This window comes from Petaurus breviceps, unplaced genomic scaffold (assembly GCF_028583685.1).
Source record: "Petaurus breviceps papuanus isolate PSGF00001 unplaced genomic scaffold, PetGlider_PUasm1.0 185, whole genome shotgun sequence".
NCBI classification, from domain to species: domain Eukaryota; kingdom Metazoa; phylum Chordata; class Mammalia; order Diprotodontia; family Petauridae; genus Petaurus; species Petaurus breviceps.
In genome coordinates, this window is record NW_027185797.1 from 18,086,640 (window position 1) to 18,105,126 (window position 18,487).

Consider the following 18,487-nt stretch of genomic DNA (forward strand, 5'->3'; position numbering starts at 1 on the left):
CTCTCTCTCTCTCCATTCACCTTGTCACTACTCAAAATTGTTTTCCTCCTTACTACTACATCCCTTGATCCATCCTCCCTTCTCTAAACACCTTTTCCTTCTCTTATCCCCTTTCTCTCCCAATTTCTGATAGGGTAAGATAGATTTATGCACCCACTTCTCATGAGAATAAGGGTCAAGAATTCCTTGCTGCCTCCCCCATCTTCCCCTCCACTGTAAAAGTTTTTTCGCATCTTTAATGTGAGATAATTTAACCCATTCTACCTCTCCCTTTCCCTTTCTCCCAGTGCATTCCTCTTTCTCACCCTTTAATTTTACATTTTTAATAATTTTTTGGTCTTTATTAATTTGTTTACTTTTAGTTTACAAGATTTAGTTCCACAATTCCTTAAGTTTCAAATTTTCTCTCCCTCCCACCCCTCCCCCCATGTTAGCATATAATCAAGTATAGGATATGCAATACTTTCATACTAGACATTAGTCATGTAATAAAGGATTGTATCAGATGGAATAAACAATGGGAAAGAGGAAACAAAACCAAATAAGAGAAAGAAAAAGAGCAGATAGTTTGCTTCAATCTGGATTCAAATTCAGTTCTTTCTAGTTTTTTTCTCTGGATGTAGACATCTCTCTCCATCATGAGTCTTTTGGGGTCGACTTATAACTCTGCATTGCTGAGAAGAGTCCAGTCTATCAAAGTTGGTTTTCACACATACGTTGTGTCTGTAATTGTGTACAAATGTCTCCTGGTTCTACTCTTCTCACTCAGCATCACTTCGTATAAGCCTCTCCAGGTAAATATGAAGTCCATCTGCTCCTCGTTTCTTATAGCACAATAATATTGCATTACATGCGTACACCACAACTTGATCAGCCATTCCTCAATTGATGAGCACCCCCTTAATTTCCAATTCTTTGACACCACAAAAAGAGCTTCTATAAATATTTTTGTACATATGCATCTTCCTCCCACTTCTATGATCTCTTTGGGAAACAACCCTAGCAGTGGTATTGCTGGGACAAAGTATATGAAATTATTTATAGCCCTTTGGGCATAGTTCCAGATTGCTCTCCAGAATGGTTGGATCAGTTCACAACTCCACCAGCAATGCATTAGTGCTCCAATTTTTCTACATCCTCTCCAGCATTTGTCATTTTCCTGTTTTGTCATCTTAGCCAATCTGACTGGTGAGATGTGGTACCTCAGAGTTGTTTTGATTTGCATTTCTCTAATCAATAGTGATTTAGAGCATTTTTTCATATGCTTATAGATATCTTTAATTTCTTCCTCTGAAAACTGCCTGTTCATATCCTTTGACCATTTATCAGTTGGGGAATGACATGTATTCTTATAGATTTGACTCATTTCCCTGTATATTTTAGAAATGAGTCCTTTATCAGAGATATTGGTTGTAAAAATTCTTTCCCAGTTTTCTACTTCCCTCCTAATCTTGGTTACATTGGCTTTGTTTGTACAGAAGCTTTTAAATTTAATGTAATCAAAATTATCCAGTTTGCATTTTATAATGCTTTCTAATTCTTGTTTGGTCATAAAGTCTTTCCTTCTGCACAAATCTAACAGGTAAGGTATTCCTTGCTTTCCCAGATGCTTACAATATGAGTCTTTATACCTAGATCATGCACCCATTTAGACTTAATTTTACATATTTTACATATCATCCCATCATATTCAACTCAATTTTGTGCTGTCTCTATATATATTCTACCTAATTGTCCTAATAATGAGAAAGTTCTTATGAGTTACAAGTATTATCTTCTCATGCAGGAATATAAATAGTTCAACCTTATTAAGTCCCTTATGATCTCCCTTTTCTGTTTCACTTTTTATGTTTATCTTGAGTCTTATATTTGAATGTAAAAGTTTCTATTCAGCTCTGGTCTTTTCATCAAGAATGCTTGAAAGTCCTCTATTTTATTGAATTTCCACTCTCACCCTCCTATCCCACCCCCATCCCCAAATGATTATACTCAGTTTTGTTGGGTAGGTGATTCTTGGTTGTAATCTTAGTTCCTTTGCCCTCTGGAACATCATATTCCAAGCTCTCTGATCATTTAATGTAGAAAATGCTAAATCTTGTGTCATCTTGACTGTGGCTCCAAAATACTTAAATTGTTTCTTTCTGGCTGCTTGCAATATTTTCTTCTTGACCTGGGAGCCCTGGAATTTGATTATAACATTCAGGGGGGCTTCATTTTGGGATCTCTGTTAGGACTGATCAGTGGATTCTTTCAATTACTATTTTACTCTCTGTTTCTAGAATATCAGGGCAGTTTTCCTTGACAATTTCTTGAAAGATGATGTCTAGGCTCTTTATTTGATCTTGGCTTTCATCAAGTTCATCAATTTTTAAAATTATCTGTCCTTGATCTATTTTCCAAGTCAATTGTTTTTCTAATGAGATATTTCATATTGTCATCTATTTTTGCATTCTTTGGTGTTAATGTTTCTTAGTGTCTCATGGAGTCAGTAGCTTCACTTACTGAATTCTAATTTTTGAAGAATTATTTTCTTCAGGGAGGTTTTCTATCTACTTTTCCATTTGTCCAATTCTGCTTTTTAAGGCATTCTTCTCCTAATTGTAATTTTGTACCTCTTTTACCATTTGGCCTATTCTGTTTCTTAAGGTGTTATTTTCTTCAGTATTTCTTTGTGCCTTTTTTTAAAATGCTTTATTAACTTCTGATTTACATCATTCGCTTCCACCAGATTTTGAGTTACAAATTTTCTCCCCGTATTTCCCCCACCCATCCCCCCCAAAACAGCAGTCCCACAGTATATCCCCACCTCCAATCTGCTCTCTCCCATATTTTCTCCCATACCCATTTCGACTTTTCCAGTGGATCTCTATGCCTCAGTGCCTGTACATCCCATTTCTTAATTACATGTAAGATGGTATTAATAATAGTATATATATATATATATATGTATGTACACACACACACACACACACACATATATATATATATATATATTTGAATATTGATTTTAAAACTTTCAATCCCAGATTCATTCCCTTCCCCCCCTGCCACCCACCCCCACTGGGGAGACAAGCAGTTCAGTATAGGTTGTACATGTGCGGCTAATGCAAAACAGTAACATGGTAGATATATTGTAAAAGACTGACTACATTTCCCTCCCACCCATTCTATTCTCTACTTTGATCTTGTCCCTTTTCAAATCTGGGTGCTTCCAACTTCCCTCCCCCCCAGCCTGCTCTCCCTTCCACCATCCCCCCTCTCATCCCCTTCCCCCACCATTCTCCTGGAGGGTGAGATCCCCTATTTAGTGTGTATTTCCCTCCCTCCTCAAGCCAAATTCAATAGGAATAAGGTTGACCCATTCCCTTCTGCCCTCCTATTCTTTCCCTCCATTGCAACCATTTTCCCCTGCCTCTTCTGTATGAGATAGTTTGCCCCAATCTGTCTCTCCCCATCTCCTCTCATTATACTCCTCTCACTTCTCAATTTCACCTTTTAAGTATCATCCCTTCCTGTTAAATTGGTCTTGTGCCCTCTATCTATGTATACCTGTAAACGTATATACACACATTCACATATGTATTCATATGCCCACATACCCTCATATAAAGACACACACATATATATGTATATATATGTATATGTGTGTGTATATATATGTATATATATGTATATATGTATATATATATGTATATATATATATATACTTCTAATCCCTTCAACTACTGAGAAAAGTTTCATAAGTTACAATTATTGTTTTTCCATGTAGGAATGTTAATAGTTCAATTTTGATAAGTTCCTTATGATTTCTTTTCCCTGTTTACCTTCTCATGCTTCTCTTGCTTCTTGTATCTGAATGTCAAATTTTCTATTCAACTCTGTTTTTTTCAGCAAGAATGCCTGAAAGTCCTGTATTCCACTGAATGACCATATTTTCCCCTGAAACATGATACTCAGTTTTGCTGGGTAGGTGACTCTTGGTTTTAATCCCAGCTCCCTTGACCTCCGGAATATCACATTCCAAGCCCTTCGATCCCTCAGTGTAGAAGCTGCCAGATCCTGGGTTATCCTGATTGTGTTTCCACAATATTCAAATTGTTTCTTCCTGGCTGCTTGTAATATTCTCTCCTTAATTTGGGAATTCCAGAACCTGGCTATAATATTCCTAGGAGTTTTCTTTTTGGGATCTTTTTCAGGAGGTGATCGGTGGATTCTTTCAACCTGTATTTTGCCCTCTCGTTCTAAAACATCAGGGCAGTTTTCTTTGAGAACTTCCTGGAGGATGCTTTCTAGGTTCTTACTTTGGTCATGGCTTTCAGGTAGTCCAATAATTTTTAAATTATCTCTCCTGGATCTATTTTCCAGGTCAGTGGTTTTTCCCATGAGATATTTCACATTGCCTTCTATTCTTTCATTTGTTTGGATCTGTTTGACAGCATCTTGATTTCTCATAAAGTCATTAGCTTCCATTTGCTCCAATCTAATTCTGAAGCAATGATTCTCCTCAGTGAGCTTTTGAGATTCTTTTTCCATCTGGCAAATTTGACTTTTTAAGGCATTCTTCTCCTCATTGCCTTTTTGAGCCTCCTTTGCCATTTGAGTCAGTCTGTTTTTTAAGGTATTATTTTCTTCAGTCAGGCTGTTAACTCTCATTTCATAATTTTCTTGCATTGTTCTCATTTCTCTTCCCAATTTTTCCTCCACTTCTCTTATCTGCTTCTTAAGGTCCTCTATGGCCTGCAGCCAGCTTGTATTTTCCTTTGAAGCTTTTGGTGCAGGAGCACTGACTTCACTGTTTTCCTCCTGTTCCATGCCTTGCTCCTTCTTATCCCCAAAATAGGAGTGTAATGTTGGAATCTTCTGTCTGCTTTGTTTCTTCTGCCTGCTCATTTTGCCACTCAATTATTTGTCTTTTGGGCTTTTTGCCACAGTAGGACTCTGCCACCAGACAGGGGAGTTTTCGTCCCAAACGCTGGGGTTTTCTCAGCTGCCAGAGGTATTAGATGGGTGCCTTCTCTGAGGTCTCCACACGCTCTGGCAAGCTGGACACACACCCCAGGACCTCCACCCTAGACTGCAATCCAGATCCAAGCAGGTTAAAGCAAGAGCGATGACCCCTCAGACTGGTGCTTGGTCCCCCTACACTCTGCAGGCCAGGAGCTGAAGCCGCCAGGTGGCGCTGGCTGGCTGTGCTGGCGTCTCAGGGGTTTCTCGCCCTGGAGGTAAAAGCCACGCACTCCCACTTACTGGTCCCAAAGTCCAGACTGCACTGGCCTCTCACCTTGTCCTTCGCATCTATGTATTGATAAATCTGGAAACGGCCACAGCTGCTGCTGATCTGGAGTCCCTCTGGCTGGCGGCTGGTCAGGCCCACCCTGGGGCTAAAGCCTCCTCGTGGTGCTGGGCTCGGCTCCCAGAGCGCTGCGCTGGCCGATTCCTGCCAGCCTGCTGGGCTGTCCTCAGCGGGAGGTTAGCTTCTCTGTGTCATTTTGTGGGTTCTGCAGCTCCAAAGTTTGTTTAGAGTCCCCTTTTTACATGGATTGGGGAGGGTGGAAGCCGGAGCCACGGGAAGGTCTTGCTTCTACTCTGCCATCTTGGCTCCGCCCCCCTCTTTGTGCCTCTTTTACCAAGTTGTTGACTATTTTTTTCATGATGGTCTTGCATCATTCTACTTTTTTTTTCCCAATTTTTCCTCTGTCTCTCTTGCTTGATTTTCAAAACTTTTTTGAGCTCTTCCATGGCCTGAGATCAATTCATATTTTCCTTTGAGACTTTAGATATAAGAGTATTGACTTTCTTGTCTTCTTCTGAGTGTGTTTTGTTCTTCCTTGTCACTACAGTAACTTTCTTTTTTACTCTTTTTTTTTTTGCTCTTTGGAGTGGGGAAGGTAGGGCAATTAGGGTTAAGTGACCTGTCCAAGGTAACATGGCTAGTATCTGAGTAAAGTATCTGAGTTAAGTATCTGAGGCCACATTTGAACTCAGGTCCTCCTGACTCCAGGGCTGGTTGCTCTAATCACTGTACCATCTACCCACCCCACTATAGTAACTTTCTATAGTCAGAATATTTTTCTGTTATTTGCTCACCTTTTCCAGCCTACTTCTTGACTCTTAATTCTTTGCTATAGTGGGGCTCTATTTCTAGGGTGCAGGGCACTCTGTCTCAAACTTCAGTGGTTTTGTGCAGCTGTTTTCAGAGGCACTTCTAGGGACCTGCAAGTTTTCATTTTTTTCAAGGTGGTACGATCTAAAGAGAAGTGTGTTACTACTCTCCTGGCCTGTTCTCTGCTCTGTGAGTGAACACAAGCACTCTTTTCTGCTCTGGAACAGTGATGAGGGTCCTTGCTACACTGCTGCTGCAAGCTCTGGAACCATCACTCGGGACTATGAACTGGATCCAAGTCTGAGCAAAATAGCAGAGTTCTGCCACTACTGCCAGTGAAGAGACCACAATAATCTCCTTCTGACCAGTTGTTCAGCCCCCTTCCCATCTGTGGACTGAGAGTTCCATAAGTAGCCATTGCCATTGCTTACTCATTGGCTCCCAAAGCTTGCTTCTGGTTTGCTGGTGTTAGGTCTGCACTGGCCTGGCCTGCATTGTACCGTGCTCTGCTTTGAGATAGACCTTTCCTGAAACTTTGCTCTACAGATACAATCAATTGCTTGATTTTGCTGTTTTTATCCCACTGCATTTATCACTTCTGACCCCATGTCTTGACTTACCTACCTGTCACCTTATTTCAGCCCTTCAGGACCTTTAATCTGTATTATTGCAATGATCTTGTAATTAATTTCCATCCCTCAGGTTTCTTTTCACCCCATTACTTTTGTAGGTTCTATTACTGCAGAATTTGTTTTAGGACATTATTTAAAGGTCTTTGGAGGAGTTTGGGGGAGAGCTCAGATGAGTCCCTGTCTTCTCTCCACTATCTTGGCTCCAGCCCCCCAAAAGGATTTTTAACACCTAAATATCTAGATAATTGCTTAGTCAACCTTTTTACTTTCTCTTCTTTAGTTCTGTTGCTCTAGAATATAAATTTTTAGAAGACAAGGAACTTGCTTGTCTTTATTCTGTCACGAATCCATGTCCCATATTAGATATCCATGTAAATTCAGTCTGCATGAGAATATATGTTTTATTATCTATTCTCTCACCCAGACCTTTATTGTTTTTCCCCCATTCATCTGAATTCAGTTTCTGTGATTACATTACTGTAGTCATTGTGTATGATACTCTACTTTCTACAGTCTATACCAGTTCATATAAGTCTTTCCATGTTTCTGTAAATCCCTCACATCCACATTTCTTACTACACAGACCTATTTTTCATACTGCAGTTCCACCAATCCTCCAGGTTCAAGCCCTCATGTTATTCTTAACTCCTTACTCTTCTTTGCTCTACAGATACAATCAATTGCTTGATTTTGCTGTTTTTATCCCACTGCATTTATCACTTCTGACCCCATGTCTTGACTTACCTACCTGTCACCTTATTTCAGCCCTTCAGGACCTTTAATCTGTATTATTGCAATGATCTTGTAATTAATTTCCATCCCTCAGGTTTCTTTTCACCCCATTCCATCCTCTACAATGCTGCTATAGTGCTTAAACACAAATCTGACCACTTCATCACCCTCACCCCAGTTAACCAACTACAAGGTCTCCTGATTGCCCCTAGGATAAAAGGGAAACCCTTCTATTTAGCTTTCATGGCCCTGGCTCCAGATTACCTTTCCAGTCTCTTTGGGCATTACTTCCTATCCTGTGATTAAGTTAATACTGACCTCTCTGTTCTTCTCACTCAACACCCCATTTCCTTGTTTGTGCCTTGGCAATGGCCATTCCACATGCCTGAAATATACTCCTTCACCTCTGCCTCATAATGTCCCTCTCTTCCATTAAGACACAGCTGATACACCTTCATGAAGTCTTTCCTGGTCCTTCCAAATATTAGGAACCCTTCATCCAAGGCTACTTTGCATTCACATGCTAGACATTTATTTGTATTTCTTTTTTTTTTTTTATTAAGCAATCAGGGTTAAGTACCTTGCTCAAGGTTACACGGCCAGTTATTTCTGGGTGTGGTGCTGAGTGTCTGAGCCCGGGATTAGATCTCCAGGTCGTCCCAACACTGGAGCCGGTGCTTTTACTCGCTGAGCCACCTGGCTGCCCCTAAGCAATTGGGGTTAAGTAACTTGCTCAAGGTTACATGGCCAGGTGTTTCTGGGTGGGTGCTAAGTGTCTGAGCCCGGGATTCGATCTCCAGGTCGTTCTGACACTGGAGCCGGTGCTCTTACTCGCTGTGCTACCTGGCCGCCCCTTATTTGTATTTCTTTTCACACACATATATGTATATTCTGTAAAACTAAATATAGCCTTGAATAAGACCAGATACACATATGAGTCAGATTATTAAAAAGACAAATACAAAGCTTCCTAAACTTAGAAATATTTAGAGATATTCACTAAAGAGGCACTTGTGAGCACACCATTTAAATGAACTCTGCCTGTTCTCTCCTGTACTAAGAAGGATTTATTGTGCTTTCCCTCTCTCTCCCCTCCTCATCCCCCACATCTTTCTCTTGGGATAATCAACTCAATCTGAGAGCATACATTCAGAAACAAAAAACACCTCCAAGCTTAAGATTAACTTATTTTCTACTAGGTGAACAGCAATGAGTGACTGAGATTTCATAAGGATATTGAAAAAAAAGGAATTTCCATCTCAGAGATTCCTGAGGCTCTTCTGTGGACATCTCCAAAGGGACTGATGGGTTTTCCACACTTGTTCCCACTTGATCACCAACTACTTTGCTGAAACATACACAGAACAGATTCCCTATCTTTGTTCATTTCTTCATCACATCAATCTAATCATATTTCCTTTTTTTTTTTTTTAAAGAGAATGGTTCATAAATTCTATGGCTAATTAGAGTGCGATCTGATTCTAGATTAACCTCTCTGAAGAATTCCATAATATTGTAAATTAGAGTGTCCCCAAAATCTTAATGTAGCAATAAGACTTTGGAAGCATCCTGTGCTTTCATGGGTAGAGTGAGTTTCCTTCTCTGGCAATTCCCATTGTCTCTTATCATTGGTACATAGTCTCTATGGACAGTGGCCTACTGGGTAGAATGCCAGGCCTGGAGTCAGGAAGACCTAAGTTCAAATATGACCTCAGACACTTATTAGCTGTGTGATCCTGGGCAAGTCACTTAATGCTGATTGCCTTGGTTTCCTTATTTGTAAAATGAGCTGGAAAAGGAAATGGCAAACCACTGCAATATCATTGCCAAGAAAACTCCAAAAAGGGTCACAAAGATTTGGATTTGACTGACAATGATTAAATAACAATGACGATGATGTGAAGACTAGTTCCTACCTCCATTTGTAATCTAATTTTCTTTGACTGTTCCCTATAACTTGAATGTTTGCTATCTTCATCTCTGACTTCCCTGGCTTACTTTAGTCTTCCTTTAGTCCCATCTAAAATCCCATCTTCTATAGGAAGTCTTTTTCCAACTCTTCTTAATTCTAGTGCCTTCACTCTGTTAATTACTTCATATTTATCCCACACATAGATTATTTGTACACATGTGTTTTCTCATTGTCTCCCCTTATAAGTTCCTTGAGAGAATGGACTGCCCTGACTCTTTTTGTATGTACAGGGTTAGCGCCATGCATTGTACATAGTACACTTAATAAATATTTATTAAATATTTATTAACTGACTGAGTAAAGTGACCATGTCATTTGAAGAATTGAGGGAAATGGAATTATTTAACTTGAGGTAAAAAAAAAACAGAACATGGGAGCTATACACACACACACACACACACACACACACACACACACACACATATATATATGTGTGTGTGTGTGTGTGTGTGTGAAGAACTGGCCTATGGAAGAAGGAATAGATTTATTCTGTGTTGTTTAAGGGGGAAAATGATCAAACTCAAGACCAAGGGTAAAAACTACAAAGAGCTCAATGTAAGGAAGAACCTTCTGACACTTAGAGCTATCCATCAACAAAACCAATGTTCTTGCATAGTAATGAATTTCCCTTCACTGCAAGCATTCACGCAGAGCTAGATGAATTTATATATAGAAGAGTCCTGCCTTGGGTGGGAGATTACAGGCTAGATGATCTCTAAGATTTTGCTAAGATTCTTTTATTTTTAGATGATCTATTTTCACCTCTAACTCAGTTCTTTACCTCTATAAGGCAGAAACAACAACTTTTATTCCTCCTGGCTTCCAAGAGAAGTGGTGATGGCTATAGGGGAAATCCCTGGATCTAATATCTTAGAGGAAAGTTTAATAAAGGTATCTTGATTGTATTATGTTATGAACGCTGCTCAAGGAAGATATTCCCTTTTCAGCCAGACATTTTGATATTCTTTTTTTTTTTTTTGCCTTTTGGAGGGCAATTGGGGTTAAGTAACTTGCCCAAGGTTACATGGCTAGTTTTTTTGTGTGTGGGTGTTAAATGTCTGAGGCTAGAACCAAACTCAGGTCCTCCTGACTCTGGGGTCAACGCTTTACTCACTGCGCCACCTAGCTGCTCCAATGTTTTGATATTCTTGAAGTCAATAGCTTAGGGAAGGTATTGTGTTGGGTAGGATGTCTCAGTAAAACAGGTACACTTTTCCTTTAAAGGGAAGGTGAATTTTTCATGGAGAATTTGTCAGCACTTAGATTCTGGGCCTTTTTTTAAATTTTAAATTTTAAACATTTTTGACTCTATACAAATGTAAATCAATCAACAAGGACTTCTATGAAATGCAGTTGAAAACATAAAGATATACAAGAGATTCTTCAAGTAGAAAGGCATTAGATTACAGATTGGTACCTTTGGACCAGGTACTTCATTGATTTGAGTTCACTTGGCTTACCAGTTCTAAATTAAGAACAAAGAATGTATCAGAGAAAGGTACCCTCTGGCTGGGAGCCAGAGGTAAAAAAAAAAATAAGGGACAGTCATTGCTCTGCATACCAGAAAAGGAAATTAGTCAAAGTTCCATGTGGATTTCCACCTCTAGCCTTCACTGCTTCCGGTCTCTTTAGGTTAGATGTAGTTATTTTTTCTTCAGTAATAATCTCTATTAACTGCTCTTCAGCTACCCTGGAGGTAAAGTCAGGGCTTTGACATTTCAAGGTCAACACAAAATCTGAAAAAAACATTGGATGCCTTTCTCCATCTTTTTTTGAGGGTTAGGCCAGTTTTCAATTGAGAAGATACTGTTCTACCTTGTTAGCAATGGAAAGCTACATTTTCCACCATACTGTCATTCCCTTTTCCAAGGCATCCTGGAAAAACCATCACAACCCTCTCTGACCCTCCAGCCCTTCTCAGCTCCATTTGGTAGGTAGAATTATTGTACTAAATAATTATATTATGTGATTATAGATGATAGAGCATCCTAAAGAGAACTGAGAAAATGCCTGCCTTTGAAAGATTCAGACAGTGGTTATTGTATTATCGGTTTCAAGTACATCTGGATATGCTACAAGTGCAAAATGGAAGGGAACCCTCCTCTCTCTTTTTGTTTCACAAAAGGAGGGATTTGATATAGAATGTCAAAGTCAGGTGGGTCTTAGTCATAAATCAGGGTTGTGTCTCTCAATTTTAGCACTCTGCTCACCTCCTTCAGTTACAAGCTGCTGCTGCTGCCACTCCCCCACTCTCCCTCCATGTGCTATTGATTATTTCCAACTCTCCAGACAAAGCTGACAGGTGAATGGAGGGCTGGGCATCCCCAATCAATAGTCATTAGGGCTGCATTTATTACAGCTGGAATGACCTTCAGGACTAGACTGACACCTTGAAATAGGGGTGAGAAATACAATCAGAAAGCTTATTTTAGTAGCATAGCCCCAGAGCCTGGTAAAGAAGTGACAGAAATGCAGTCAGAGCAATATGTGTGAATGTGTAATTTTCTCCCTTGGACATTCTTGGCCCATTTTTTAATCACCGTCATCCCTAATGTGGCAGAAAGGGCTATCCTGAAGGGGTGAGGAGATCTGAGTAGAATCTCATGGATTCCCCATCTTTCCCCTCGTCCCACCCATCTTAGGGATATACATACATACATACATACATACATACATACATACATACATACATACATATCACTACCTGGAAGAGTTCTCCTATGAAAAAATTAGTAATAGCTAATAATTAAAAGTAGGGATTGGATATTCCATTTTATTCACATAGGAAATGATGAGGAAATTCCTTCTTCTGATCTGCACCAAATAGTCTTAGAGTATTGCCTAGGGCACTAAGAAATTAAATGACTTATTCAGGGTCACACAGTCAGAATGTGTCATAAATAGAACTTGAACCCAGATCTTCCTGATTCTAGGGATAGCTCCAAGTTCACTGTCTTATGCTGCCTCTCAGGCAAGAGGGCCTGATCTCAAATCCAAACTCTCCTATTTACTACCAAGTCATTGGATTGTCCCCTTTTCCTTGTCTGTGAATAAGTCTTGAAAACAGAAAATCAGGAAGGTCTCAACCAACCCTAAATCCCATGATTCTCTGAAAGGCTGAGTGATAAAGCAGAGAGAACTGCAGATTCAAAGTCAGAGGATCTGGGTACAAATCCTAGCCCTCACATGGGATGCCTTGGAGACTCCTGGTCATGTAGTATTGAAAGCATTTTGCATAAATGGTTCAATAACCCAGAAAGAATCTCCTTACCTTGAGCTTTCTACATCTTCCTCCCCTTCTTCCTAGCCTTACTAATTTCTGCTCCTTAGCCCATTTCTGGTGTCCCCATACCTTCAAGTAGCATGGGATGATTGCTACCTGAATAACTAGATGAGGCAGAGGATGGAGAATCCCTACTCACTGACTTTCCTCTCTTGGTTCTTCATCAATTTCCCTTGAGGCTTATCTTCCTCAGTTCTACCTCAATCCTAAATGAAACCTGTTGGGAGAAATGCACCTGTAGTGCCTTATCTGGCATAATTTATTCATTTGGTACCATCATCTTCCACTTTCATCAAGGATTTTGCCTGCCTATGGTAATGATCAACAAGTCTTCTGTCTACTTACTGCAGCCATCTAGCTTCCAGAGCTGAGGTCATCTACTACATCGTCACCACCACTACCACAATCATTACTACTACCACTGCTGCTACACAACTATAGTTTATATAGTGCTTTAAAGTTTAAAAAGTCCATGTCTACTCCAAGCATTTGAAGACCTCCCCTGGAGAAATGGGTGGATGAGAACAACTTGTTCCAACAGCCATGAAGGTGACTGAAGCAGGTGTTGTGCAACATTGAGAACTTGGACAGACAATAAAGACACCAAAGTCGCCCACTGCATCCCTGGCCATCCTCAGTCTTGACTTTTGTCTTGGTGCTGGACTCCAATGACTCTGGAAGAAAGAGTGAGACTGATGACTTTGTGCAACTCTGTCCCACTTAAATACAGTTCAGGCACAGTCAGTGCATTATCCCCTTGATGTCTTCTTAGAGAAAGGAGGATTTCTTGATTTCCTTCAAGACTCAGTTCAACTCTTACCTCCCTCAGGAGATCTTTGCTGAGTTCTTCAAGCTGCTAATACCTTCCAATCTTAGATTATTTTCCATCTACACTGTACCTATCTTGTATATACTTAGTTATTAATATGTTATCTCCTTTCATTAGAATTTGTGCTTTTGAAACCAGAAATTTTTTCCCTTTCTTTGTTCCCTAGCAATTAGGGCAGAGAATGACATGTACTAAGTGCTTAATAAATTCTTGTTGACTGAATGACCCCAGTTTCTTGATTCCTAGTCCAGATCTCTTTCTACTATAACATGCTGTCTATTAACCCAGATGCCCTGAAGTCTGGAGTCTTGTCCCTTTGTCCACTTCCCATGAATGCCTTCCAATTACTTTCCATCAGGGCTCTCTGGTATGTTCTACCTGAATCCTAGGACAGCTACCATTGTCAGACTTTCCTCATAGAGTCTGAATGTCTTCCTGCTCATTATCTCTTACCAAATTCCTCCTACATGGCCCTCTTACCTAGAAATTATTCTATCATATTCTTCATGCTTACTGGTCCCACCCCCACCACCATCCCCACCGGAACCTTCACTGTGGATTTCCAATAACTGCCTGAGAGGTGATGATTACCTATCCACCCCCATGGATCAGTCTAGCCTAGTTTCTTTGTCTCAGAAGCCAGGAGTCCAGATGAGTCCACTACCACAAGAGTTCTGTCACCTTTGCTAATAACTGTAGAAATGAGCTAAAACAAAGGCAAAGGACATCTCTGGGGTTGTGAGAACAGGACGGCAGCAATGTCTAGGTAGGGGAGGGTTAGGGAGAATGCAATGACTAAATATTATAGTATTAAGCTCTTTTTCTATCACTGAACCTCCTTCCCTTCTTGCTCCCTTGTTTGTAGCTGCTAACCATAGAGTCCTTGGGAGCCTGATGGAGAAGGGGGGAGGGCACACAGAGGTTGCTTTGTACACAGGAAATACTTGAGTATTTGTTGAATTGAATGAGGCAAGAAGTCAACCTTTCAGAAAAGAGCAGGGATTTTGGCTATTGGTATGACAGAGGAGAGAGATGATTGGGTGGACTGGAGGTAGAGAGATGGAGAGTTCCCTTGATTACCTCTCTCTAAGCCCAGTCTAGTGATAATAAAATTCACTCAGTAGAATGCCCTCCTTGAGGGCAGGGACTTTCCCCCCCCCATTTCTTTGCATCCCCAATACTTAGCACAGCAAATGGCATATAGTCAGTGCTTGATTAATACCACTTGCCTGACTGAATGAGATAGAAAGATGGACTATATCCCATATAGGAAATGTGGAAGACTGAGACCACCTTCCTGTCTTTAAAATAGTCCCTGTGGTATGCTTATCTTTCCCCACTTTGTTTTTGTTTACCTAGCTAGTACCTGAGGCTCTAAAAATGTGTATTTTTTTTCCCTCATCTGTATCTAAGCAAGAGAACTAGAAGAAGCTAGAAAGCCCATGGGGTGAGGGGTTGTTCAGGTGCTGTCTTAGGTGCTGAATGAGGTTCCTAGGATTCTCCAAAGTGAGCTTGTACAATGTCTCTTCTGTGCTGTTATTCAGGGGTCTGCCACTGGAGGGGAGTACAGACGTTGTTTTTCTGGGGGAAGGTTTTCTGGATGATGTAACCTGTCCTGATGAGCTGAAGAGACAACAGAGGGCTGCTGATCTTATCATCCAAACCTGATGAGCCAGGCACAGTGGGGAACATCAGGGCTGGTGCTGAATTGGAGTCTGTTCAGTCAACTTATTTGGAAAAAAATGAGTGAGTAGGAGGGAAATGGGTCATAAAGAATGACAATAACAATGTTGGTTACAGAACCAGTCAGGAGCTAAAAATGCCTTTACTTGTGAGATTAAACTAATAGATCATCAATTGAGAAGACCTTGGACAATTTCACTGGCCATGAGGAAGAAGAGATCTATATGCCCATTCTTTAAACATCCAGTAATGATAGACCACCAACCCCCATTTTCTGTGTACCTAAAATCTTCCTCCATATTTCCCTTTAGGGTCTTCTGACTTTCTTTTCATGCTTTCCATCACTTAACTTTTCCAACATTAAATTTAAGGACTTCGAGACCAAGAGGTATTTCAATCAGGCTTTGTTCATGAATTTCCTGAGACAAAATGCATTCATAGAAGAAGAAAGAAACCCTATGGTTTGGCTGGAAGATGTTCTTTAGGCAGCAGTTTAAATGAGAAACAAACTCCCAGAACATCCTGTTGACCATAACCATTTTTTGTATAATCTACTGCTAGTCCTTTTTTTTGGGGGGGGCAGTTTCTTCTGTCCTTTCATCTACTCTGAAAGCTCTCAGGACCTGGTAAGGGAGAGAAGGTTCAGAGAATCATAGATTTCAAACTGGAAGGAATATCAGAGGTCCTCTAGTTCAGGGCTTAAGGTTTTTTGTGTCTTAGATCTCTTTGACAAATCTATTGAAGCCTATAGATTCCTTCTCAGAATTGTGATTTTTAAATAACTGAAGGGAAGGATAAATTTTGATTAAAAGTTACTTAAACTTATAGAAAGATATACTTTTCCTCCTCCAAGTTCACAGACCCCTTGTAGTCTCAGTATGGACCCCAAATTTAGAAGTTCTGCTCTCTTCTAACCTCTGATCTCCCCTTTTTCTAGATAAGGAGAGAGAGGCCCAGAGGTATCAAAGGTCTTTGCCCAAAATCGCACAGAGACTAAGTGACACAAGTAGGGTTTGAACTCTGGCTTTCATAATCCAAAGTGGTTGCTTTTCCCATCATGCTCCACTCCCTCCTATAAAACTCTCATAAGCTGACATCATTCACATTAATTCCTTAGCTGCTTCCCTGAAAGCAACTCAGGTATTCCATTTTTGTCTCTATGAGTTTCTTGAGATGAACTCAGCACAAAACAACAATACGGTTGGTGATTCTACTTCCATATATGTCCTTTATTGTTGAACCCTCTCAGTCATGTCCAGCTCTCCATGGCCTCATCTGGGGTTTTCTTGGTCAAGATACTAGAGTCAAGATACTCCAACTCCTTTTAAAGATGAGGAAACTGAGGCAAAAAGGTTAAATTACTTACTCAGGGTCACACAGCTAGTAAGTGTCTGAGGCTGGATTTGAATTCAGGTCTTTCTGACTCCAGGACCAGAGGTCTAGCCACTGGACTACCTAGCTGCCCCATATATGACCTCCATAATGTTCATTATTGTTGAATCCATCCTATACTTTGACTGCACCATAAAAAAGCACAAAGCAGGGCATAGGTTTTGCTGACAACTTAAGACTATTTGTAAAAGTAGATAAATCTCTTGATAGAAAAAAAAACTGGTGATCTAACAATGACTGTCAATATCTAGCATTTTTATTATCAATGACTCTCAGTGACCTTGAGCATTCGCTTTCTTATCTATAAAATGAGACCACATTTGCTTGTGGTTTTAGCAAGCAAAAAACAGTGTCAGATAAAAATCTGACAATATTCCTTGAGTACTTTGTATGGCTTGGAAGGAAGACACCATAGAAATTCAAAGAATTCTCTTAGTTCCATGACTCTGATTTCATCAATGTAGGTAATCTCAGTAGTGACCCAGATCACAGCCTTTCCATCCATTACTGTCCAGCCTATGTGAAATGCTTGCCAGTGTTTGCCTTTTTAAAATAATAGTTGCAGATAATTAAACTCTTCTTACTAATCCAATGCTTCCTTCCCTCCTTGCTTTCTTGTCAATGGCCACCAATCATAGTTCTTGGGAGGGCACACAGAAGCTTGCTTTGTCCATGGGAGATTCTTAAGTGCTTGTTGAATTGAATCAAGTGAGGCCAAAATAAACGTCATAAACTCTTGAAAGCAGTAGGTTTTAAAAGAAAGGAGACAAAAAGTAGACACACTTGACTTCAGGAACAGAAAAGAGGATTCTGACTGAGGGAGAGGGACATCCAGATAGAAATGGGAGAAGGTATAAAGAGGATTAACATGATGGAACTGGGAAGGAAAAGGTAATACATTTTTATAAGGTATTGCTAAGGGGAAGACGGCCCTGAGGTTGAAGATAAGAAGACTCTATTTGAAGAAAGCAGCTAAGCAGAGAGAAAGCACGGCTTAGATACACTGGCTATGTCGTGACTAGGAATTTGGGGGAAAAGGCCCATCACTGGATCATGAGGAGACAGAGAGGGAGAGATGGAGACCATCAGACATTAGCAGAAGTGTAGAAGGATCTTAGTTTTGTGGATCATGTGGTAAATTCCAAACCATAAAACATTTAGTATGTACCTGCTGTGTGCAAGGCACAGGAGAGAAATTAAAAATAGAAGAGTCTCTGCCATCAGTGACCTTATATTGTGAAAATGAAAATGGGTAAGTGTATACATGATCATTTGAAGATGAAGAGAACACTGAAAACTAGGGGAATGAGGAAAGACTTCTTCAGGAAGGTGGGACTTGAGTTGAGCCTTAAAGAAAACTGGGAACTCTTCAAGGTATATAAGGAGATGAGGCATTTCCTGGGACACCTAAATGCATGGACAGAGTGCTGGTCTCAAGTCAACAAGACCTGAGTTCCAATTCTGCCTCAGACTTAATAGATGCATCTCCCAGGGCAAGGCACTTAGTCCTATCTGCTTCAGTTTCCTCAAGTATAAAATGGAGATAATAATAGCACCTATCTCATGGAGTTCTTGTGAGAATCAATTGAGATAATATAAGTAAAGTGCTTTTCAAAGTAAATACTAGCTACTGATTCCAGGTTTGGGAGAAAGCTTGGGCAAAGATAGTGAGGTTGAGGATGGGATATTAAGCTTGGATGTTACATGAAATATAGAGGGAAAAGGGCAAATATAAAACAAGTCAAGACAGGCAGGGCTTTATTTGCCAAGCTTGCATTTTATCTGAGAGATAATAGAGAACCCCTGGAATTTCTTGGATAGGGAAGTGATAGGAACAGATTGGTGTTTTAGGAAAGAGTAT